The sequence below is a fragment of the Oxyura jamaicensis genome, chromosome 3 (assembly GCF_011077185.1).
Source record: "Oxyura jamaicensis isolate SHBP4307 breed ruddy duck chromosome 3, BPBGC_Ojam_1.0, whole genome shotgun sequence".
NCBI lineage: Eukaryota > Metazoa > Chordata > Aves > Anseriformes > Anatidae > Oxyura > Oxyura jamaicensis.
Window position 1 is genome coordinate 22,405,655 of NC_048895.1, and position 27,319 is coordinate 22,432,973.

At 37.6% G+C, this 27,319-nt stretch overlaps 1 protein-coding gene across 6 annotated transcripts in view; it reads right to left on the reverse strand.

The window, feature by feature from the left end:
• Positions 1 to 27,319, reverse strand: part of ESRRG (estrogen related receptor gamma) — a 400,798-nt gene that overhangs the window by 80,255 nt on the left and 293,224 nt on the right. The window lies entirely within an intron of this gene.

Sequence of the window (27,319 nt, forward strand, 5' to 3'; positions counted from 1 at the left end):
GGAGGTAAAGCAAGGGTACAGAAGACTCCATAATATTAATATTAATATAACATGAGAGGAACAAAATCAGCCATTTATCTGAAAGAAATGGTTTATTTAGCTCATTTGAAATTTAAATGTGAATTTTAATGTACCTAGTAAGCAACAAAAAGCGATTGAGACAGTGAGTGTATGGTGAACACATGCATGTACCTAGCTTGAGCAGGTCACTAAAGGCATGGTTTAAACTGATAGTTATTTAGTATTTTCATTAATGAAAATGGTATCAAATAAGTATATAAATAGCTGAATAAACTATTCCAAGAAGCAGAGCTTCTGAATCTGCTCCCCTATTACAGATAGGAGTAACATATTTTTTTAGATAAATTGCAGAATCCATCTACCTATCTGCTTGGGACTCTTGAAGGAAACAAACAAACAAACAAACAACAAAAAAGAAATTCCTCATTAATATATGAACCAGACAGTAATTGCACTGAGCTTACTAAAACTAAGTAACTTTACTAATACAGATTAAAAATACTGAAAGAAAAATACTATCTCACAGACAGAAACATACTTTCTACATCTTGAGCCTCTATATTTACTATTTTGGTTCTAAAATAAAAAAAAATAAAAATGAAAGTTTATAGAAAAATCGCAGGCCTGAGAAGAAGAAAAAAGCAACAAAATAAAAGGACACATAAAAGACTTCCAGACACATACTCAAGGATACAGAAACAGCACTTGCAGCTTTTTTCCAAGCCACTACCTGACCTCAATACATTTTGGGCCAAATCCTGCAGTCAAGTAGCCTGGCAGATTTAGAGCACTTGCACAAGCAAGGACGGGAATTTAGACTAGATAGGTAAAACTGTGGAGTTTGTCTTATCAACAGAGAATTACAGAACACTTGGAAAAAATACTCACTCACTGTCCAAATATTATCTGCATAAACACGTTAATTACTTGCATGGTTATCTTGAAAGAATCAGTTATTAGGTCTCTGATGGAAACAACATATCAGTATGATGAATTTTCAATTTGATCAAATAAGGGAAATCCCAGGTTACTAATTTAGAAAATGTCACTACAAAAATATATTTCTAGGCTCTGTTTTTTATCAGATGTTATAAAAAAGAACATAAGATATTAGCATTAGGCTTTACTTAATTTTTTGCTGTCCTATTGAGATCTTGATCTATTTCATTCCTTAGTGTATATCCATTATCCACATGGAAATTAATTAGTAAAATTAGTAGTTTTCTAACAGCTTTCCCCTGATGTAATATTTACCATTGTGGAAACCTGCCTTTTAAAAAATGAGCTCTTATTGATTTTCCCTACCAGAAACCAGTTTCTTGAAATCTTGGGTAACAGTTTCCTAAAGACTAGTGAAATAGTTATCATCTAGCAAAGTGGGCTTCACAAAAATGTTTTCTTTTACCTAGTGTACAGTACTACGAATGCTACTTTTCCTAATCAGATCTAATAGGTATTTTCAGTGGAAGACATGGATAAATCTTTGACAATTCTTTAATTATGATAATGAAATATTTATTCTTTTAATATAAATCTAGAAATCCAGTGAAACTGTATCTGCATCTTTTATCGATTTAAATAATATTTTGCTTTATTGCTTTTGTCTTAAGAACAGATAGGCTGAAAAATTATTTGTACCCATAATAATTTTCTGGCTGCCATGGTCTATATAGTTATGGTAAATATTTAATACTGCCATTTAGATCATGGTGACTTCCTGGACATGTAATCCCCAATATTCTGTGACAGATGTGCAAATGTATGTGTCCACTTTACCAACCATAAAGAGAAGTATTAGCAAAGTTGAGGGTTTCTATAATTTTCCAGCCATGAAACCACTAACCTTTTGCAAACAGGACTGAAATAATTGAGTTATCAAACCCTGTCCTCTGTAATGGTAAACAACCAGAGCAATAAAAACCTTGTTTTGCCAACTCATGCCATGGGACAAAACGGGTTTCCTAATGCTATGTAACACAGTCCTAAAAGATCAAAAGCTGTAGCTTTAAGTGTGCCATGAGAAGAGAGCAGATAATTCGACCTGTGTGAAGAAGACTATATGAAGGAGACTATATAAAGGGGCAAAAGGCATGCACCTCAACCTGTAAACAAAGCACCAAAATACATAATGAAAAATAAAGATATAAGTGCTAATCACCATCTATATATTGCCACCCATACTACCATCAGGATAACATGGCCATGGCCTTCTCCTGTTGCTTCTGGTCTTTTCAACAGAAAAAAATTGCACTGACTGCTATTGGAAGTGCCACTGACACAAAATGGAAAGCATGAATGAATGCAGGAACACACTCTGGCAAAAAACAATGCAAACGTAACAAATACAATGCAAATTAATGGCCTGGTGAGAGCCTATAAATAACCAGCAATGCTTCTGAATGGTTTTCTCCCTACTCACACTTAGTGTACGTTGCATAGATGTATCATATGTTGTATAATATTTGTGTCTTTGCCTTCACTTTCATTATACTACTTAGCCTAAGCAGATACAAGGACATTATCAGGAGGGAGTTATCTGCGTTTGTTGCATGTGCTGGAGTTTTAAGAGAGGACTGTATTGATAGCAGCATGGAGTAGTTTATATTTATACTTATCTGACTGCAGTGTAAAAGTTCCAATAAAAAAAAATCTTATAAAAAAATCCCCAAATATTAATGGGAGATGGACTGGATGCATGAAGCAGCTACAACACTACACTGACATCACCCTTCATGAAGTTAGAATCTACAAAGTCAGCCTTGTTGAAAATATCTTTCAGGTATGCTATGGTTCAGTACTAAGAGGTTCATCCCATAACCAGCAGCTCTGTGACAGAAGTAGCAGAAGTACTCAGAAATGAAGAGCTAATTTCTCAGCTCCATTATAAATACAGTGGAGCATTGCCCCATTTCTGTACATTGCACATCACTTTGATAAAATATTTTCACCAAATTCTGTTTATGTTTGGGGAAAATAAGTTGTTCAAACTTGCAAAATAACTTTATTTCAGATAAAAATTTGGTGTGAATATTAGTTTTTCATCTTGTGCTAGTTCAGACTGCTTTTATCTGAATACATTTAAATAAACATTCTTAGACATTTAAATAAACATATGACATTTATTGCCATTTGCACTATCAATACCTACACATGATTAAAGATAACTGTCACTGTTATAGTAGCCATCGTTTACACTATGTAGGGGGCATGCACCTTCATTACTGCTGTGTCTAGAAAACCTTACAGTTACAAAAATTGCATAACCATCCCCACGTTTAGATTACAAAGGGAAGAAGTCTAGAAATAAGAAAACATCAGAACTCATGACAGTTCATCCAACCTTAATTTCTCCTTACCCTGGCCTCAGTCCTCTATAGAATATGATGCAGGAGCCTCCGCAATGATGACCAGTTTTCATGGATTTAAGGGCTATACCATAGGGTATTTATCTTGAGTTAGGGTGGGCAAAAGCTGTTTGTGCATGCAACTTTATACAAAAAAAAAAAAAAAAGTAAACAACACTGCTCAGCTTTGTCAGTTAACATCCTTTTTCTGTATGCTATTACTAGCTTGTACAGATGCAATATTCCAGACACACTTTTGAACCTAAAAGAGAAAAGAGAATTTGAAGTACTTGGGAGTGCAGAAGTCAATCTTTCACGTGCTTTATTAGCAACCTTTTAACGCTTAAATTTCAGAACAGCACCTCTGGTTGATACCAGATGATCTCCTCCCACCTTAGACTGTAACAGAAAAGCTGGAATAGAGACAGGGGTCAGTAGGGCCAGGAACAGCCTGGCCCATTTGTCTTTTCTTGTCCCCATGCTGTGTGAGCTCATGCTCGGCCATCACTGGGCCAGTTCCAGAGGTCGATTTGTGAGGTAAGATTTTACCTGTTCCCTCTCTTCCTTCCCCAAGAAAACGTTTGTGAGCTTTTGACCAAACGAGTGCTCCTAAAGCAGTGTAAGCTGGTCCATAAACTGAAGCTGTGTTGGAAGAGAGCAGCCCGGTTCTCTTTCCCTCCCCACTCCAGGGCCACAGCAACTCCATAACTATTTATTGTATTGTCAAGCTGACAAAATTTTCATGAGGAATGAAAGCAGAAGAAGGACAAAGGCAATTTTTCACTATTTGTATTCCAGCATGGGCTGAATGGAATTTTACAAGACAAAGCATAAACGCTTCTTACGCTTCCCCAAGACAGAATCCTTCGCCAAGTAACAAAATCCTGCTACAAATAATGGAGATGGAAAACGTGCGCAAATAAAACATTGCAAGATTGTTTGGAAAATAAAAGATATTTAGTCACTCAGAAAGGGAGTATTCTTACAAGCTCTGGCTAAGAAGTCAAGAAAATACACCATGTTTGTTACGAGGAAGAGCACTTGCTAGTGCTGACATCTGACCATGAAAAATCCTCTTCTGATAGGAAAGTCACAGTCTAGATTCAGGACTAATGGAAAGATATTCCAAGAGCTCACTAGGCACTTCGTATCTCCAGTAAGAAAAAATGACAACATAGAGAACATATGTAACTCTTCAGGTTTGTATGAATTTAGGGAGAGTTTGTGAGATTTTGATTTTCATATTGTCTGTCTGGAATGTGAGGTTGTCATAAGAAAAGGAGGGAAGACGATGCATTTAAAGGTTTACAGGGACAGTCATAACTCTCACAGCTGAGCGGTGAACCTTCCACTCTGCTGCTTCTTCAGAGGATATAAAGACTAGAACACTGGAATTCACAGCTTGGATTGACAAGGAGCTGAAGCAGCCGGTTCTCATCAAAAAATGAACAATATTAAAATTACTTCAGCTGTATGGCATACCTTATGAGAGAGGCCAATTGCAAAAGCTAAGAAAGTACAAGCCTGGAAAAGGAAGATATAAAGGGTTGTGAAAAGGGCTTGAGAGGAAGAAGTGTAATAAAGACATCAGGAATGTTTTACTCACTAGATACTCTGTATGGAAATATAAAAATAGGAAAAAAATTGTCCAAATTTTACCGTTTTACTGTCAACTGAATTCATCCTGGTCCTTTCCATGGATGGAAAGTCCTTTTCCACTAGTACAACTGAAAATAGGATTTGGCTTACCAACCATATCTGATGTCCAAATAACATTCACTTTTTGGCCTTAAACAAAACTTCCAATAACACCAGGAAAGTGCAACATTTTCCACTAGAGAAGGGAGAATTTTAAAACACTATTTTTTAAAATTATTTTTAAGATCCTTTTTCATTCAGATTTAACTACATAATCAAATGATATGCCCAATACACTACTAGCAGTTCACAGAATTATGCAGTGTTACTGCTAAATAACTTTTCTTATTCCCTCTTTGTAAACAATGTGATTTAAGGTTCTTCGGACTTTTAAAGACATTTAAGTTACTTAAGGGTAAAGGTTGGCTTTTCGAACTTGAATAATTAATGCATTATTAATCAATAATCTCCCTTATGGACAGGTGTTGTGTGTTTTTTTAACTTACACTATTTCATATTAAATTACAAAAAGAGCAACTTCTTGCATTACTACTACAGCGAAATATCACTTACAAGCTTTTCAAGCCCATGTTGTCTATGTTGCACTAAATGTGAAAACTGTCTCCCTGATTCTGCACCATGCTTTACAAAAAAAAAACACACCGTTTGCAGATCAAAGGGAGACGATTTATGCTTTCATCCCAGCTGACGGACGATTAAATTAAAACAGATCAGCAGTACAGTGCATGGGCAGGTGGCTTTAGCTGCCACTGTCGGCCTCAGAGCGATTAAATTGCGGTGGAGATGGAGGGCCTTCCGCTCTCATTCCCGCACTTACAGATCAAACGGTGACAAATGAGATGTTACTGCTCTTGTAAAGCAAGGCTACAATCTGTCAAAATCCAACATAATTTGTGACCCTACGTGACATCCTCTTTCTCTTTTTTTTGACATTTGAATACAGTGATTGTACTGGAGTCAAGTCCATTTAAGTGAATATAGTCAATTCTATCTAAAGGAATATAGCCTGTTAGCTCCAACATGGTAGCTGAATATATATCTGGTTAGTACTCCAGCGACCCTTTGTGTTAAGTGCATACCATTAACAATGAATTCTGATTTTTCCAAGTTATATAATTTGATATCTTGACAGCTCAGACACTTAAAGCACCACTATTTGTTTTAAATGGCTTTATTTTATTGTTTAAATGTCAGTATCAAAATAAAGTAATGCATACAGTCTTGTCAGTTCCAGTGCAGTGGGAAGTGTTCCTGTGAGGAAGAAAAGGCCTTGAGAGAGTTTGTTCTAAAAATGGACTAAAAAGTCAATTATGTCTTTTGCTGCATCCTCAAATGACTTGCAAAATTTAATTCATATTGGGTCTTTTGTTTAATGTGTGAGCTTTTCAAGGTACTGAGGAAAGAATAAAGGGATGGCAGCATCCTTCTTTAAAGAAACTGACACACTAATAAACAAAACCCTTGAAGTAAACAAACAAACAAAAAAAGCAACTGCATTTTTTTTTTAAATATTTGTGCAAATTGCCATAAATTGGTACAGTATCCCTCCAAAGATCAAAAGTATGAACTCTGCTCCAAATTTCAAACCAACACGGCCTTCTTGCATGCCAGTAAAAATCTGATTTGGAGAACATTGAAAGAACTGAGTAAATCCCTGTGTTGTTGTTTTTCTTATATAGAAAAAATACAGTTCACAACACAGCAATTTTGTTAGATTTTGACCATACCTCTTTCCAGTAACTTTGGGGTTAACAAGTTCTTCACTGCTGCCAAGAATTTACAGCATTTATCGTTCTCTTAATGTTTTAAGGTGGGCAGTTTAGCTATCTGCCACAAAGCAGTCAAAGATCTGATCTAGGGGCTCTTTATATTTTCTGTTGACCATTGATCTTTGGGCTGGATAACTATACCCTCCAGGGAATTAAGTTAGAAACGGCTTTATTTACGAAGAATGAAGATGCATACAAAATCCCTCAAGTGAAAATCTTAGGGGAAAAACAGATACGGTACACTGAAAAGTACTTATGTTTAAGACAAATACAGCACATTCGATTTTTATTCTTCAGTGAAAATGTTCCACAATACTTCTTTCATCAAGTATGCATATGTTCCCTGGTTAGCATACAGTTCTTAAACTGGAAGCGATGGCAAATTTGCTAATAAATATAGCCAGCAGCTAAGGTGCATTCCACGAAGCTACTATAGATAATCTACCATGTGCAGAAAAACACAGCTAGTGGCTGGCCCCATATTTGGCAAATTATATACACTAATCCCTCCTTATCGTGATGACCCTCCTAGCCTGTCTAGGCTTCAAGGCCTGTCAACACCCTATTGTTACCGATTTATAAAAAGGAAGACTCAGCCCATGTGCCACACGCTATCCTCCTAACCTTGCCTATTAAAGGCAGGGTCTCTGCAGCCGTCTGACATGTCAAGGGGGGAGCAAAGCGGGGGGTAATCATGTATATAGTTTACATAGCCAGCAGAATGGCACTTCACCCCACACAGAGTACTGCAAGGCCCTAGGGTCATCAGGTCCAGTATGTCAGGAGTGCACCAGAGGTGTCTGCAATAGCATATGCCTAGAGCTGTGCTAGGCAGTAGAACATGCTCTTGGTAAAGAAACGTTCACCACAGCATTCCGGTGGGGATGCGATAGGCACAAAAAAGCTAGAAAATAGTGGGCTCAAAAGTAAAGACAATACAACAAAATGCAAGCAGTGTTTCTGCCCAGTGCACCACTCTTTTTGCTCTTAACTATCTTGGGGAACTACTTCCAGTTAAGCATTAGGGTTAACATGTTGCATTAGGGGAACTACTTAAAGTTTTGCATTAATACATTGCATCAAACGAAGTAAACAGGTGAGATACTTCCCAGGTTATCAGAGTGGGGAAACCACAGCAAAAGAGAGTCATCATTACCAGCTACTCCTGCAATTTCTTTGCAGTAGGATCTCCAGTTTCTTTCAGACTGTAAGATCACTGGGGCACAGACTCTGTGGATCACTCACGGATCTCACTGGGGCATGGTGATAAATACAGTCAAAAAAGCTTTAAAGAAACAGTTTGTGTTTTTGTTTTTTTTTTTTTAAAAAAAAAGTTCCTCTGCTGTTTTCATATACTACTGTATTAGAAAGCATTTGCTGGTTTGCAGCAAGATAGCTTGTTGCAATGCTGAACAACCACAGTGCGGGACTGCCAACTGGCCCATGTTTGGAGGAAATTACTGGCATTTTTTGAGTTCTCTCTAACTCCTGTTTTCGTAGGGGCTTTTCTAGTTTTATAGGCTGTCGCAAACCACAGAGCTGATCTCATTGCACTCCTCCTCCTTCCCTCATCTCTCTGCTTCTGACGTGGAGTCTACGCTAGTCACAGGGGATGTAGGGTAGGCTCTCACCTTTGACTGCAAGTGTGATAGGAGGGGAGAGAAAGGTGGCAGAAACATTATTAACTTGAAAATATTTCCTGTTTCTCCAAGATGAGAACAAATGGTCCCCACGTGACTAAGTGGGATAGAGATAAACTGTTCTCCACCCCTTAGGAATCCTCTGCCACCTAAGGGTTTTCATTCCGCCTCCCTAAATAAAACTCTGTGTTGCTTCCCATGAATAACATTTTTTAATAATTTAAAATGTCCTTTTTTTTTTTTTTTTTTTCTCACTGCCTATTATGTTTTGCTTTGTGACTCCTTCAGATTCTGCACCCAACCTGTATCTATTGTCTCATTAATGAGGCCAGCTAAGAGTCATATATTTCTATTTAGCTGCCCGGGCAACGAAATGGAAGCACGTGAGTGGGTAGCACTAATACAACCAAGGGCCTCCTAGGAATAGATTGAGAACACAGAGCCTTTGATTTATAAATAGATATCACTATTTATAATGCATAAACAAAATGTTTCATGATTTGTAACACTAAGCCAGGCAGTTATATTGTTAAAATTAAAAAAAAAAAAATCCAAATGCCTACTGTCTATAGAAATAGAAACACTTATTTACGCAAGCATCATGAGCGTACTGGCTGGTATTATATGAACTCCTGCCAACTGAATGAGGTACTTGCTAATTGCTGCCCCGTATCTTCAAGGACCAAAGGGGTAGAACAGTGTCATGTGAGGCAACATGGGATCACGTAACACGGCTGAACCCAATCCAGGTTAGATTTAATGTTCGGAGATGATCACATACTGTATTACCCATGTCCAGCAACAACATTTTGATTACAGGAATGCTAAGCTCCTGGTCTTAACCACAGCCAGCACTTGCTACTACTGAAAGATTAATGTTATCTCTGTATTTAAGTAACCCTCATATATGGCCAAAATTAGACTGTAAAAAGTGCAATGGTCTTGGAGTGAAATTGTTTTTAGCGACAGACTATAAATGCATTTCTTGGACAAACCATTTGGGTCCCCACAAAATACAGCCAAGTAAAGGAGTTCCTGCCATAAGCAGTGGTGTAATTACTGCTTTGTACACCCTCACAGAAACATTTCAGGAGAGGATAAAGCAGTTCCTTAAGTTCTACTGGGCAAGGTGAAGTCTTAACATCAAAAGGGACGTGGGTGTGTGAAAGCAGGAAATTGATTTTAAGGTGATAATGTCCAATTAGAAAACAATGGTTTGCTTGTTACATATTTTAAAAGCAAATAATGCTATGTCTGTCATGAATTGCATAACTAGCATTTCTTATTCCTACTGAAACATCTCAATTCATCATTTATTTTGTCAAGCATGAGGCTAGCTTACTGTTTGTTCCTTCTAGCTGAGAAATGAATAGACACATCTATTTCTTTTCCACTTCTCATGTTCGTGAGGCAGTCTATGCTCTTTGATATTAAGCTAACTAAAAAAAGAAACAACCAAAATATCACAAATCTCTGTGAAAATGCTATCACTCATATTTGAACAAAACTGGGTAACAGTTAAAATTAATCAAAAGAAAAAATGTGAGAAAATTTCTGTCTTATTTGACAGGTCCAGCCACAGAAGTCTCAAAGAGATTGTAGCAAGTATTCGATGGATTATGGATCAGGCCTAATTTATAACTAAATCTGCACAGTAAATCAATACTGCTGGTTAATGGCATTTATAATTTACTATTGTGATTTTAATACTAACATTCACACTGTTAAAACATGATGCAAAAATTAATGTACATATTGTACTGTACCACAAAATAATTCATGCATACAGTTATTGTTGTTAAAGAGACAATAGCCATTAAAATTTGATGGCCAAGTCAGGGTATTAAAATAATAATAATAAGAACAAAAAGATGACCTACTACTGCTCCTTTGCTGTTTAACCCATCATATAGTATGTGGAGTATAGAAAACTGAGTTTGCCTCTAACATGGAATTAAAATTAAACATCACTGAGATCAAGCCTTAGAGTTTTGCTTGTCAGTATATGTTGACAATGGAATAGATGAGGTAATCATGCCTATGAAAAAAATAACATCTTAAGAAACACTCATGGAGACTTATTTTTGCAGAAGTTTTCTAAATACAGGCCCTTGGACTACGTTGCATAAGAAAAGGATGGAAGGTAGCTTATTTGCCAAATATATTTGATTTTTAATTCCTCTTTCATTGTTTGTAGTATTAATGTCCAAATAAATATTTACTTGAAAATACGTCTTTAGAAGATTTCTCTTTTACCACAGATTGTCCCTTTGAGAACAAGTCAGCTTCTGTTTAAGATGGGGTCTAATAGTTTTGCAATTTAAAACTGACTTCCCTTGTCTAAGAAGAAAATCATGAGAAGGACTTCTGAGTATTGCAGAGCTAATGAAATGCATGCCTCCCTCCCTCCAGCCCCCCCCCCCCCCCCTCCCCCCCAAAAAAAAGTACTACAGAATTCAGCATGTGATGGCGCATTTTTGCAGAAGATATTTCCAAATTAGGTGGTTTCTAATTTGTTAGGACAATACCATCAGACTGTTCGGTGTCAACACCCTTCCAAGTTTTTTATTTTCCTCTTTTTAATATTGCTATTTATTTTTCTTCCTTTTTTTCCTTGTTTTTCCACAACATTTTAACTACTTAAAAAGCAAACCCTTCCTCAGAACTGAATAGAAACGTTTAGGAAATAAGTGTTGACTTAATTGTGCGGATGCATCCTCACACTGACAGCATATATCCCTAAAATATATCCCTATACATTCCTATGAATCAGAATTGCTTCAACATATAGAACATACATTTTTTTGCTGTCACTGCCTTTGCTCATACCTGATCCTCTGTGCAGAAATAAGAATAAGCACCTTTGATTTTGTATCTAGCTAGCTCCAACAGAAGATATTTTGGAAGCACTAGCCAACAAAGGGCACCAGACTGAGCCTCATCTGTACTCCAGTGTATCCCCTGCTGCTAGATGAAAACATATTCCCCAGTAGCACAGAATTATAGGCCCAAGCTTCCATGTCTTCCTTTACATACTATAGCAAATGTAGACACTTGCAAAGAGCTGGGCCCACCTTATATCATCAGTTATTACTAAATTCACAACTTTGTTCTGCAAACTGAGGACAAGACACAAATTAATTTTACGGAAATTCATTTGCTCTTTCCCAAGCCTGGGTGTGACAAAGCCATCTGCAACCTCCTTTATCACACAGCAGACAATGGTGAAACTCCCCGGTTCAGCAATAAACACTTCCAACTAATAACATAAAAGTGACTAACTGGTTATTGCCCTGTTGTTCTTCAGACAAAGAGTTCTCCCATTTCTCTACTCTCCCTCAACACAGACAGAGTCTTTTCCTCCTTGCCAAACACAGAGAAAGAAAAGAGGGATGAGATGACTTCCACCCTTTCCACTCAACTCCCTTCACAAACCCAATGGTTTGTTTGGGGCCCAATCCTGCTACAGCTAATGACCTTCGGAAAAAAAGCTTCAATGGGGCCCTGGTGACACCCTAACAAAACTTCCTGCTCATGGATCTTGGCCCTCTCTGTGCACCAAAAGTGCTGAACAGAGAAGATGAGGGATAAAACTGACATTAGAATGTCTTCCCCTCAGACGTGCTGAGCACAGGCACCTTCTGTATTCCCATTATGTGAGACCACTCCACGGGCATTTGCAGGTCCTGAACAAACAGTGCACTAGCACAGGCATTCCTTGGAAATGACAGAAGGGACAGAGGAGTATTATAAAGAAAAGAGGCTTGCATATTAATTTTTGTGACAAAGAATAAGGGGAAATGCTAGCTGAATAAAGTACTTATAGACTATGTGACAGCCTGCACCAATATGACACTTGTTTGTAAAAGCACTCGCACAACACTCCTGCACAGCTTCTGACTGATGGGAAGATGCTGTCCCAATATGGCCCGCGTAGGTTCTGGGGGCCTGGTCAACACAGGGAGCAAGAAGGAGGGAAGCACTGCTTTAAGACTGTATTTAGGCAAAGACCTTTCTGGACCATAACCCATGGTCTCATGATGATGACCCTGTTCAAAAAAACTGAAGCAGAACAGCTTTGCAGTTCTAAGAAAATGTGATGTTTATCGGCCATTTGGAATAAAATTGGTATTTCAGGGAAAATGGATATTCATTCTATGCATATTGCACTGATTTCAATTACATGTGTGTGTGACCACATGCCAGAAATTAAAATTAAAAAATCTTTCAATGAACAAAACTAATACTTGTGCTGTAAGAAGAAAGGCAGAGGGAGAAGAGGACAGAGAAAAAAGACATTTTGTAATGCAAGAAGTTCAGGCTATTCCTTTCCCAAAGTAAGTGTATAATTGCAAATGTTAACACCTGCTATTTCTGTAGCAACAGCAAATTCCAAATTATTTCACATATCAATCACGTCTTGAAGAAAGGGAATACCTATGGGGAGAAATGCAGCAGATAGCTCACAACAATGCTGTACAGTAGTTCAGGACAGGAAATAATAGGAATGTGTCATCAAAATCAGAATTTCATGTAAGAGTTCTTTCCAGAAAAAGAAAATGAGATTGAGATTGTACTGCCATGGTATATGAAAGGGTGGGGTACTATTTGTTTGTTGTTGTTGTTGGGGGGATTAGAGAGCTGAGGAGCTGAGGATGGGAAGCTTGTAATTGCAGTAAATTCTACATTAAAAAAAAAAAAAAAAAAAAAAGGAAAAGAAAAAGTAATTTAATCTCCATGTATTCTGCACAAAGCCCTTCTGTGGTAATTTGATGAGGAGCTTCAGACACAGAAATATGCACAAGGTACTATGGAACTGGACAACTCTTAAATTCATTTATCAAAGTTCTTACAATTCTTTGTTCAAAGAAGGCGAAGCAATCAATATTAAACAAATAAAGTTCACCTGCATCTATCTAAAGTATTTTATTAAATACAAAGCTGAGGGTGAGATACTGCAATTGGTTAATGCCTGAGGCTTTCATCTCTGGAGACCTGGGTTCAAAGCTTTGCCCAGACAACAAAGAAACACATTTACAGATGTCAGCAAACCAAATTTGATAGCTGTTTCCCTGAAATACTGACCATATTTTTCCTTATGCTTGCAAAATATCATATATACCTCCAGCACTAAGCAGTAAGAGCAATCTTTCTCACACGTTTCCATCAAACTTCACATAACATAATTGGCCACCCTTTTCAGAGGAGACCTAGGGCAGAATAGGCAGGCTTTAGGTCATGCTTAATGTACGCTGGCAGAGCTCTTTTTAGCAACTGGCTGAATTGTGCTGCTAGACCCTTTTGTGGCATTTTCATCAATCTACTTGCTGATATGATTACCATCAACATCACATTACCTGCACATCCCTTAAGTGGATATTAATGTAAGGATTACGGATATGAAAAAGGTTGTGATTTGTGTTGTATCCAAAATCTCCATGTTCCTGACAGTTCAGTTTACTCACAAAATAATTAGTAACAATTTCTTGAAAATAACCATTGCACATAGATGTTTGCTACTGGCAAAACCCATTTCAAACAACTTAAAGGACTCGCAACTGATCTGAAGGAAAACCATTATCATATGCAAATACGCATGCAGTGCTTGGACTTTTCCATATACTGCACAACATTCAAGACATTATCCTTGTGGACGTAGTTACTGAGAAGCCAATCAATTAGACTCATCTTCCTTTTCACTTCACTTCTTCTCCCTCTTCCTTATAAACATCCAAAGACCCAGCAAAGTCTAAAACTGGAGTTTGCATCTCTTTCAATTCAATCCAATTTGCAATATGACTCTGCTATAGATGGATAGATACTAATTTAAAAATATAGCACTTTAACACTTTGTTCTCTGTAGGGATCGTGGCTTCAGAATGCTGTAGAAACTAAAACACAAATGAGCCACTGCTATCCACTTTTAACATTGCTCACCAAAACCAAACGAGAACAGGAAAAAAAAAGGGGGGGGGACGGGACGACACATTTTCTGTAACACTGTCTATATGCAAAGCTGAATTTTCACTGTCTCTAGAAATATTTTTGCTTTTTGTAACAAGACTCAAATTGATAAGCAGACTGGAAATGATCAGCATAATCAGAAATTCTCAAATTCTCATCATATTATTTTCCAATATTTGACAGATTTTCAAGTTGTTGTTGTTTTATGGTTCAAGAGATTCAAAACAAATAACAGGAATTTTCAAATGTTTAAAGAACTTTTTTCCTCTTTCTTTTACCTGATTCCAAATCTTATTATTTCTATAATTTTCCAGTTATTTCCATTTGTTTCTCCAAAGAAATGTTGCCTTTGTTTTGGGGAAGAAAATATATATATACAAAACATATATATATATATATATATACACATATATATATAAATTCACAGAAAGCAGTTCTCTGTTCCACTCCAAAACAAACAAACAAAAAAAAAAGAAGCAGTGCTCTATTCCCCAAAATTTCCTCGTCATCATCATCTTCTTTTCTACAGCAGAGATGAATCCTCACTTTATCACTTACAGAAAAACAGGGAACGCCAAAGGAGGAGGACTGCAAAGCTAATTCATGAATGCTTGTAAAGCTTTTCTGTAAAGATTTTCTAAAACTGCACACTGCAAAAATACTACCATTGCATTTTTCTGCTGTTTTACCCAAGTCCTGCCACTTTGATATTTGATTCTGCTTCTTAAAATCCCAGACTTAACTCAGTTTTTACACTTCTACTCTGCTCCATCTAGTGGATTATTGATTTTTGCAATGAATGCTGCAACGATAGTATTCTAATACACCATGCTGGGTTAGCTATTAGGGCAAGGGACCATGTTCAAATGATTATTTTTTTGGCCATAGAAGGAACAAATTAAGTCACATTCCTGGGTACCTGGACATGACTATAGGATTCTGGCAGCATGTTCATGCAACTTAAATGGAAAAATTGTGTCATTTAATTATATCACTGAAATGAGACTAAGGAACAGGCCTTGATTACAAGGGACAGGTGGCAAAATTTCTCCTGGTGCTTGCACAATTTACTAGGTCAGTCCTGGGGAAAAAGCTTATTCCATGCCTGCACTGCTTTGCTAAAACATTGATAACCTCCAGGCTTCATAGCCTAGATTTTAGAATTTTCTTCTTGCACTTGGTGATAGGCAAAATTAAGTTACACGCTTGACAAGTTGCTTTGACTTTACCTTTATTATTGGATGAATAATACCTTTATTCATCCAATGTCTCTGCAGTACACAAATGTTTCGGGGTTGTTGCTTTTGTTCTTTTTTTTCTGTGCAGCCCTGTTTATAATGCTCTTTAAGACTACTCTTCACAACTTCTGCTACCTTTTCACAGGGATAGTTAAGGTAGTGAGTTTGATTGATGAGAGGAAAAATTAGGTAATTAGTCCACCCTCATGTATAGCTTATTTCAAATCAATGTATCTTTAAAGGTAAGAATATTTGTCTTCTTTTCAAAAGCAAATATAAAAATACCGAGCCAACAAAAATCCCCTGCATCAGTGAATCAATAATACTTCTTCATACATGGAATTGTAGGAGCCAATGACTTAAAGACAATGCTATTTGTTTGCCTAGTAGGCTAGGGGTAGGATGCATATTCTGTGAAGCAATTTACAACATAAGAAGCAAATATTAATTTACTCCCTGAGCCACATAAAGTTACTATGTTATGCTTGGTTTCAACTATGAATCTAGGTTGAAAAGTATTAAAAACAGGACCTATCACCATAAAAAAAAAAAAAAAAAAAAAATCAGTTCAGATATTAAGCCCTGAATTCCAGAGTTTTCAAATAGTTGTTGGATTTTTTAAAACTTGTATGTTTATAGTGGTGTTTTTTTTTTTTTTTTTTTTTTTTTACCATGATAAACAGCTCCAGTAGTTACATATAACAGGATGAGATAAGACTAACTCCAGATTAATTTGCTTTTCAGGATTTTATTGTAATAGTATGCAGCTATATAGCACTTTCTATCAAAAAATCTTGAAGTGTTCCATAAATATTAATTCAATAAGCCCCACAACATGCTGGTGAGATAGCTCCATATTATTTTAGCTATTATATTTTTGCTGGAGGCACACAAAGTAGAAGTGACTTGTTCTGGAATAGAAATTGGTCTTGATTCCAATCCTCTGATTTAACCACTGGAATTACTCTCTCCATGAAAACCTGGCTGCCCCAGAACCAACTGCAGTTTTGTCATTGACTTCAATGGATCCATGATTTCATTAAAAGAAAGACAATAATATAATAAAGACAATAATATATAATTATGTAAGAATGTAATTCCTTAATGATTTGCAACTGAACACTACTTTTTAGGTTCAACAACCTAAATTAGTTGCTGTGTCTTCAGTAGGTTTCCCTCTGGAAACAGATGACTTACTTCATCAGAGAACAAGTAAACATTTTAAAGATTTTAAGAATGAATACAACTGAAATGATATAATAGCTCTGGAAATATGACAGTACTGTCCTCTGCTATGTAGTGGTATAATTCATGAGAGTCACAGTTCTGACATTGCAAATATGACTGCAGACTTAATTTTCAGAAGTGACTTCCATTTTTACATTCACAATTTTGCAATCACTGTAGTTGTGAGAACAGTGATATGCATTAAGGTAATTGATTGTGCTTTGAAATCAAGTAATCAAATGAGCACCAATTAAGCCTGCAAATGCTTGACGCCACAAAACTACAAGTAAATTTATTTTTCAATGCAAAGCTCTCAAAAAAATACACTATCAAAGCCGTCTTCTTTCCAAATCAGCCCCACGCCAAGTATTTACTGAATATAGAAAGATTCAGACTGTGCGAAAAATGTGTTTAAACCTGATGGCTCTAACTGTGGTCTTTTTCTATTTCAGTATCTCACTTGATACTTAACAAACAAATCACAGATTCACAGAATAGAATCACAGAATCATTAGGGTTGGAAAAGACCTCCAAGATAATCTGGTCCAACCCTTCTCCTACCACCAGCATCACCCACTAAACCATGTCCCTAAGCACCACATCCAACCTTTCCTTAAACACCCCTGGGACAGTGACTCCTATGTACTGCAACGCCTAGCTTTGTCCACTTGGCCCACAGAAGGCAGCCAGGGCCTGAACTGAGATCCAGGCTCCCTGCAGAAAGCATGGGAGAAGTTAGGCGTCTCAGGGCAGAATATAAACTAGCCAATGTACACACATTGCTGCCACAAAGATCTAGATGACGTGATCAATTCACATGGAACTGTCCCTCCAGACCTGTAAATGTCCTGCTCCATTTAGGATCTCTAGCCTTATTCCTGCAGGGGGTAGGTCACTATGCCTTTTCTTCAACAACCTGGGATCGCTTCTCTTGTAAAATCTAACAATATCAGTTCCTTGAGGTTTACAGCACTTACACAGATGTAACACCCTTCTCTGTCAGAATGAATGAAATGTTATCCCAGCTCCCAAGAGAAAGCTCTGTTATGTATAGGCCACTGGACAAAACAGAGAAACCATCCTGGATGCAGCAGCCATCTCTCTCCATTCCCACAGCCTGCCTTAAGGCATGCGCGCACTGGGATCACAAGTGTGTTACAGAAGAAATCAACTGTGGACACTGTTTTATGTCCATCTGTTGAGGTGTGAAGGGTGTGCTCTGAGAAGGACTGAGCTCCCAAGAGACTCTGATTCTAAACCTTAAGCAGAGTTAAGCAGAAGATAACCAGTAAGCTATTCAGATATGTCAAAACAAAGAAATTTCTGTGCGTGCACAGACATACGCCATTATATCATGGCGTATATCATAATCATGGAATCATAGAATATTCCGAGTTGGAAGGGACCCATAAGGATCATCAAGTCCAACTCCTTGCACCACACAGGTCTACCCAAAAGTTTAGACCATGTGACTGAGCGCACAGTCAAAACGTTTCTTAAATTCGTACAGGCTTGGTGCAGTGACTACTTCCCTGGGGAGCCTGTTCCAGTGCGCAACCACCCTCTCAGTAAAAAATCTCCTCCTGATATCTAGTCTGAACTTCCCCTGCCTCAGCTTCACCCCGTTCCCGTGGGTCCTATCACTGGTGTTTATGGAGAATAGGTCACCCGCCTCTCCACACCCCCTCGTGAGGAAGTTGTAGACTATGATGAGGTCTCCCCTCAGCCTCCTCTTCTCCAGGCTGAACAGACCCAGTGACCTCAGTCGCTCTTCATACATCAACCCCTCCAGGCCCTTCACCATCTTCGTCGCCCTCCTCTGGACACTCTCCAACAGTTGAATGTCCTTTTTGTACTGTGGTGCCCAAAACTGCACACAGTACTCAAGGGGAGGCCACACCAGCACAGAGTAGAGCGGGACAATCACTTCACTTGCCCTACTAGCGATGCCATCCTTGATGCACCCCAGGATACGGTTGGCCCTCCTGGCTGCCAGGGCACACTGCTGGCTCATAGTTGGTACAGAAATCCTAAAAGGCACAAACCCCAACACCTGCATGCCTCATGAAGTTCCTTGGTTGGAAGATAAGCAGGATTTCCCAGAAATGCCACTTCGGATTAAAGCAGATAATTCCATTGACCTCCCCAGTTCATGTAATTGAAGGATCTTGGTAGAATCTAGCATCATCTCCTATGAGATTATTGACATATATGCAAAATTCCCTGCTGCTGAATTAATCTCAGCTTATCATTTATCATTCCAGATTAATATTAAAACAGAACTACAAAAAAATCCTAGCCATTTTTATGTTCCAAGAAAATAATAAAAAAAAAGGATTCAAGATTGTTGGACTACTCATCCTGAGTATGCAAAAACTTACTACTGCAGATAGTATTTGGTGCTTTACTAATTCCAATGAAACTATGAGGAAAATCCTATCCCATAATGAGCGTTGGCAATACTGCATCCTGAAATTGTACACTCCTGAGGCATAAACCTGTCTATAAAACTCTTGGACATCTAAGGTGCTATAAAAATAATAATGCATTCAGCTTTATGCAATTTTCAGCTAAAAATCAGTGAATCCCTCTTCTTTGCCCTCCCTCCTCCACACAGCTACCATAGAAATTTTGTTATCTTAGGGAAATATATATACATTTAATGCAAAATTTCAACAGGAACCATTTTTTATGGTCTCCTAATAAACCCTTGAAAACAGGGATTTATAATGGAAACAGTGACGGACCCTTAACTACAGTGTATGCAACTATAATAAAAAGAATTAATGTAGTCAATTTGTACTACTGTTCTCGGAACAAAAAAAAACCCTATTTCAACTGCGATCCTTTCAACAGCTGATTGGCAAGCCTGTCCATTTCTAGTCTGCAGTGTTGTCAGTTGTCTTCAACATGATAATGAGCCTGTCACCATATTCAAATAGCCCTGTGACAGCATGTTTTGTGAGCATGACGTCCACTGCAAAGGGTCTGTCAAAAAGCACCTTTCAGAAAATGAAAAGAGAATGCTTTTCTGATGATAAATCTAATTTCTTCATAGCTGAAAGAGTGAGATTTTTCATCTGATTTTGTCAGTGTTGTGTTGCATTTGTGTCTTCACATAATCCTGGGTTCTGATGCATAAAATTTTAAAGTTATCTGTAAAGACAAAGTGAGAAATAATAATCTTTTTTGAGTTCACTGGAGGCTTTGCATAAAACTGCAGTACTGCTGCTTTTCCATTAAATTAAAATTGGAGGGGGGAGGGAATGGCATGGGAGGTTAGCTTGTTACCAGAAGCAAATAAGGCTCACAGTAAAGATCTCAAAGTCTACACACTTCATTCATTAGGGTCTTCACTCTTTTCCAAACAGCCTATTAAAAAAATCTCCCTTGCTCTGTGTGGTCCTAGTTAAGTCTGACCAGGCTGCATGAAATTCTCTGGCTTTCAGAACATGGGAGCAGAACATACGTGTGTGCAGAGCTCTCAAGTATTGTTATGATTCATGACTGGTATGCAGACTGTAGCGCTATATATTCCACCTTCAGCTGCCACCAGTGTCAGCTTTGGAAATTTTCACTGAGTTTTCTCTGAGACTCAGTCTATTTTGCTACATACGACTTCCAGAACTAGGTATCCTCAGTGTAAGAAGGTAATGGCGACAAACACATAAAAAGGAAGACATAAAGTACTTCAGTAAAAAAGATTTCTTTGCATTTGTGCAAGCTCCTTCAATTAATACATACAGGAAATATACAGGCGCATTAAAACTTTATTTTTCCTGCTGACAAAAGCTGACCTTAATTTGACTTCACCTTTTAGATTTTTTTTATATGAAACATAAGGAATCCACGTTTAAGGGAAAGTGTTATAAAGAGAAATATAAAAATCAAAACCAACACACAATAAAGCTTTCTCTCTCTCTCATTGGGTGAGAAAGGGGCGGCAACAGCTGGACTTTGAAGTCTGGGGCTGAATGGCACATGAACCTTGGAGGAGCTCCACTTCTGGAAGTCCCATTAACACCATACCATTTTATTAAGCAACTCTTGTTCACTTCATCTTGACTATTGTAAAAAGGAGATACTACTGCCTATGTCATGGTAGAGCTCCAAAACTTAAAATAACTGTTCCTCAAAAAAAAAAAAAAAAAAAAAAAAACTTTGGTAAGTTCATGAAGCATTTGCTACAAAACAAACATGTTGTACAAGCTTAATATTTTTTAAAGGCAGTAAACTACTTTCCTAAAAATCTGTAAAACACAGTGAACCTGTACTGTTCAGATATGGATTTCCCCTGCTATCTACTAACTACTATTCAAACTGAACACTGTATGTTTGGTATTAGTATTACCTAATGATATTTCAAGCAAGTAACAATATGAGGTTGATGGTCATGAAGGCAACAGAAGGGCTGTACCGGCAAGAATCTGATGGGATTTGTTCAAGGTTAAGGACAGACATACTACAGGTGTGTATGACTTACCTTCAGCACCTTCAATGTTTGCCTTTGAGAGGACCTGGACTGCTTTTGTCTTATAACCTCAATTTTTTCCTTCCATTTACACATATGAACAAATATAATAGCCATATTTATTCCACCTATAAAAATTATTAAAATTATTATGTGAGTAATTTTAAAATTATGTGTGAGTAAGGAATGTGATTAACTCAGGTCTAACAAGCTGGAACAAGAAAATTTTACTGTGAGTCAATTTTTTGTTGTTGTAAGACATTTTTTATAGAGGAGCTGTATTTTCAATCTAGGTTATACAACATGGTATTCCATACTTGATAACATAATCTAATCTACCTGTAACTAAATAAACCACAAAGGTAAAATTTTTAAACATTTACTTGAAGGCAACTAATTATTATGCAGCTTTAGACAGCACAAATGGACAATCAACATTAAACATGACTGATTTTTAAATTCTTCATTGCTCAGCTGGAGGGAAGTATTACAAGGCCAAAAAACAGAGCTGTGGACAGCTGGCTTTGTGCACTACTGGTTCTCTGCCTCAATTTTCAACCCATTCATTTCCTTGGGAAAAAAAAAAAAAAAAGAACAGAGAAAAAAAGGAAAAAAAAAATCTAAACTAGGCCACACAAACATAACAAAGCAAGCCTGGGTCTCTAGGACTTTCATTGTCTCAGGGAGTCGTCACCACCCCGAACCCTCATTAAAGCTGAAGAGATGCTGGAACGGCATTAAAATGAATGCAAACCATTTGCCGCAATCTTCTGCTCACACCATCTCCAAATGAAGGCAGGCATTGCATAATCCAGGCAGCAAGAGCTCCTGACAGGTGGATGATTTATGCTCATAGTCGGAAGAATCGGAGAGCCTGCAGAGGACACAGCATGAGCAAGGTGGTGGCGAGACAGATGCTCTCAGTGGGCTTGCAGAGGCTGGCAGGCTCCAGCTAGCTCAGGTGCAACCTGAACACTTTAGTACTGAACTCATATTGCCTAGATTCCAGCACAGCAAGATACCATTTACAATATTATGTACAGTAGATATACTATCAAACCTATCTGTATGCTATATGTTTTTTTCTGTGTATACACAAACACACTATATATGTGTATATATGTTTTCCTATTTGCAGTTCAACTTACTGTGTTTATGCTCGCTTTGCACGTGCATATTCTCCACTGAAAAAAGAAAGGGCAGATTAGGACAAATTCTGCATTGTTACAGCCACGCAGCATAAGTGAAACCACCAGAGTTGAACAGATGTAAGTGGGGGAAGAATTTGGCTCTAGCTTTTAGAGAAGAAAGATAGATGTGGGATAACGAAAATCCTCAGTGTTGTAAGAGTGTTTGAAAGCTAGGACAGAAAATGACCATAGTGAAGATAAAAACATCTACAGGTCCAAATGCACTGGAGTATTCTAGTCACTTACGTCGAGCAAACACAGGAAATGTCACAATTGCATTGTCCTGCAGTAAACACACAATATTAGCAAAATGTTAAAATGACACGTGAGTCATCTACATTTTAAATTTACTTTTAAAATGAAATGAGTTCTGCTTTGATATTTAGGCATGTCTAAAAATCCCATCCTAAATTGCAACTTTATTCCCAATCATGTAAGTCATCTTCCTATTCAAAAGGGAGGTATGTGCAATGGATGTGGGGATATGAACTTTCATTCCTGTTCTGTAAGCAAGAGACTGAACTCTTAAAAAATATATTAAAACCATACACATTAACAAAACATTATACCTGCTCATATCACACAAACAGGTAGAAGCAGATTTATTCCTCTAATATAAAGGTAAGCAAGGATTAAATTATCCTACCTTGGGCATATCAGCAAAATAAAATGCTTCACCTGCCTGATATCCTGTTCTGCCACATTTTCCAATCAAACCTGTTACTTAATGGAGTCTGTAGTTTTCTGGGGCAACCAAAGAGTTAAAGCATTCAAGTATGCACACTGCAGGTTATCTGGGTTGAATCTGGGACTTTGCTGACTCTCAACTCCTTTCCACTTTAACAGATGGGGTCAAAGGTGGAACTGCAGATGAGAATTAAAGACACATACATCCCTTTAATCAGATAACACATTCAAAGACTTGCAAATTCCCAAGAAGCCACTTTACAGGCACGTGTCATAGGCCAGTCCATCAAGGGGGAGGGAACTGTGGAGAGGAGTTGAAATAAGAGGACTTATTTCAGCTAACCAGCATTAAAAAGGCAGGAAATTAGAGAAAACAAATGGGAACAAAATGGGATGGATTGCTAGCATTCAGAATGCCTTCTGATTGTACATATCTCCCTAGAGAGAAACTCCAACATTTGAAGCCTTCACACGCCGCATCCAAATGCTTTTTCTAACTTCATTAAGCAGCCGTGTTTAAGAATACTTCATAACAAGTATTTTAATTAGAGATGAGCTGAAGTATCTTGCCAGCATGGATATCTTCAGCAACACCAGGATGCCCAGGAGGAAATACAGCCATTCAGCCTGGCTAGTACTCACAAAACAGTGCAGGTCGGGAACAAGAACCTCAAGAAATTAATGATTTTCTCTCCCACCTGGCCAGAAAAAGATTGCCTAGAGGATATGTGCTTGCAGCAACTACTTTCTCATCAGCATTCTTCTCATACAATTGGGGTATGAAGAAGAAAAAGAATAGAAAATCATGAAAATGAGAGAAGATAAAAAGAGAAGAAAGAGGAATCTCAAGTCATCTTAGCTAGTCTGTGGATTTGTTCTCTGATTACTGGATTCCTTTGCACCTTGCACATCACCAAGCAATGGGGCATGTAGCATGGTCTGTCAGACAGAAAGCATCGGCAAAGAGTACACCTGTACACACCAGGCTCAAAGGTGTTCCACCTTCTTTTTTTTTTGTCTGAAAGCCAGACAGAGATTTGTATTTTGGGGCGATGCTCTTGAGAGCTGTTGAAAAGAAGGAGCCTATTCAGTCCTTCATCGTAAGTTCATCACACATACAGCTTCCATTCTCGGCCTGAGCACCTGAGGTATAAATTAGGGAGTACATATATCATCTCAGTTGTTTTTTTTTGTTACATCTTTGAGCAAGAATTCCCTAAAGAAATGCATTTAAACTGGTACTTTACAATAGTTTTCTACTTTTTAAGGTAAGCATTCATTCTCCTATTTCAGTATTTAGCAATCTCATTTGTCTTGAAATTGGAAGCTTAAGTGTTTTCATTAAAAGTTTGAGAGGGAAACCAGAAAATGACTTGTGAACCCCAAAATCTACTCAGAGCAACACCTCTCCTAACATTTAATAATCCATGGGCAGGTACCTCATTCTGGATCCCAAGTGTACTTATGTCACCCTCTTAATCATCTTACCTTAACTGATTCCACAGAACTACAGTAGTTCTGGTGACAACAACTACCTTCCTCTTCTCACTTTTCAGTGGATAACCCTTGGGATTGGTCACACAATGAAATGTAAGCTGCCAGTTTCTTAAGCTATTGTTGAATTACAAAGAATATGAAAATAAGGTAGAAATCAGGAAACAGACTTTGGACACTATTGTAAAACCAAGCTAGTAGGCTGTCACTAAAAACACCCTGTGGCTGTACAACCATTTAACAAATGATTTAAGACAGATCTGTTGATTGATTCAGACCAGGAAGAAAGGCACAGCCCATCTGGAAAGCCTTCTTTCAGTCATCCACTGTACTGAAAAGGAATATTAGAAAAAGACAAAGGGCAAAGACGATGTGATAAATAATTTTGATAGGGCTGACTGCAGATGCCAAGAACAGCACTGCTGTGTGGACTACATACCTCTTGGCTAGAAAAAAGAAAGACAGAGAAAAGTTAAGCTGATAAGTCTTGTATTATTTGCTGATTTCCAGGATCTGCATGTGTAAAGCATGTTCAAAGACAACAACATTTTTTCTTGCTAGTCAAATGATTTTGCTGCAAAACATTTCTAGCAAATCAACAATTCTGCCTCAGAGGGCACAGACAGGAGGCTAAGCTGATTATAGAACTGTATCATGGACTTTCTTTTGGAAAGTATTCTAATTTTTCTAAATTAACAGTTTTAAAAATTAAGTGTTTTAACATGGACTGCAATAGGATCCTGTAGAAGCAAGCTGTTCAAATTTTTGGGTTTGAAACTGCTGTGCTACAACTGTGTATCAAATTGGCATCTGAGCTTATATCTGATGATCCTGAGAACTAAAACCAGTTGCTTGGAAAAACAAATGAACATACTAACTTTCCTGGAACAATAAAGAGCAAACAGGAAAATACTGATATTATTCAGTAAGTGAATATATTTAACACAGCTTGTGTTTGACTTTCTCTAGAATCATTAATCTAATAAAGAACTATTGCAGGTTAAAATAAAGCTAAGTTTTTCATTTATTAAAGATTAATACCTATATTAAGTCACTACTATGTGAGTGAAAGAGAGTCCTCACATAGTTTCACTTTTCTGTGAAATACCCAAAGAAAAAAAGAAAAAAGAAAAAAGGCTGGTTAGATGAGATCTATTACTAGAATAACTAGTAAGCATGGCAAAATTTGACATAATGACAATTCACTGCTGAAGATGACATTTATTTCAGATTTCAGACTGCTGACTTGCTGACTTTCAGGCACAAAAGCTGTATTAAAGACTGTAAATGAAATAATATTCCTGCCTCAAGATGTGACTTAGTGAGTTGAAGTGACAAAGACCCACCCCCGCCCCCTCACTGCTGAAAACACCTCTGCCTTAAAAAAGGACTATGATTGACCATATAGAAAATGGTGGCTTAGTTACATTAACATCCCAATAAAACAAGTTCATTGGAACGTTTTTTGTAGGACAGCAGAGATTTAGAAATGTGAAATACTCGAGGGTCAGCACCATGTGAGGTCAGAGGTAACAAGTGCAGATGGCAATTTTAGTGCTTCTTCAACTCATTCATTGCTTTGGCTGAGTGAAGAGGCCAAGAGAGTTCCTGAACCTCCAACCTTTTTGATGCCAATCCATCCCAAGCAGCAAAACTCTGCCTGTACACCTGTCACGTGGGTTTGACTTAGCAGCACGTACGTCATTTCAGCACTTCACCCCTAATAATCCATTGTACATCCTGAAGTTTCTACTAAGATTTTACACAGTGAGAAATCTTACTGAGATGTGAATGCAAACAAAAATACCAAAAAAAAAAAAAATGGTTGGCTCCAAAGCAGCATTTCAGATATGCATTTGCATTGCTGCTAAGTGTACTTTCTACATGGGATGCTAAATCTATTCCCCTCAAAGAGGGGATGTGCAAGAATCTGCAGGGCAAAAGAAAAAAGGGAAGAATGAAGAATACAAATAACATTAATGACACACTTTACAAAATGACCCCTATTTAATACAGAGCAGGACCCATATAGAAGAATCCAAGCACTCTGCAATAAATGGCAGTGCCATATTGATGTATGTGTTTATGGATGGTAGAGACCAAGAATGCAAGGCAGCTATTTGTCTGAGAGCTCATGGGAAAAGATGCTGTATCATGCAGAGTCCTACATCCTTCAGACTTGTCTCTACTTTCCCTTATCACTTATATTGCTGTCACTGTACTTTCAGTGCATAAGCAAATGTTCACATCTTTAAAAAAAAAAATAAAATGGAATGATTTCTAGGAAATTAGAAAAATACAGCTTCCTTATTTTAGGTTCCAAAGAAGACATACAACAAATAAGGATGTTCAGTTAACAACCTCTGATTGCACTGATTATATTTTTTCATTCTATAATTATTACTTTTAATGCTATTTCAATTTAAGCAGATTTCTGAATCTACAGAACCTCCTCCTTCTAACTCTCAAGAACCAACAGGTATGATATGTGCACTAACAAAAACACCACAGACTTCAATCCCATTCTAAAACTTCTATGCTCGCTACCTTTAATAACAAAATAGTACCATAACCATAGGCCAGACGCCTTTTTGGTCAATGTGTACCTGACCTCC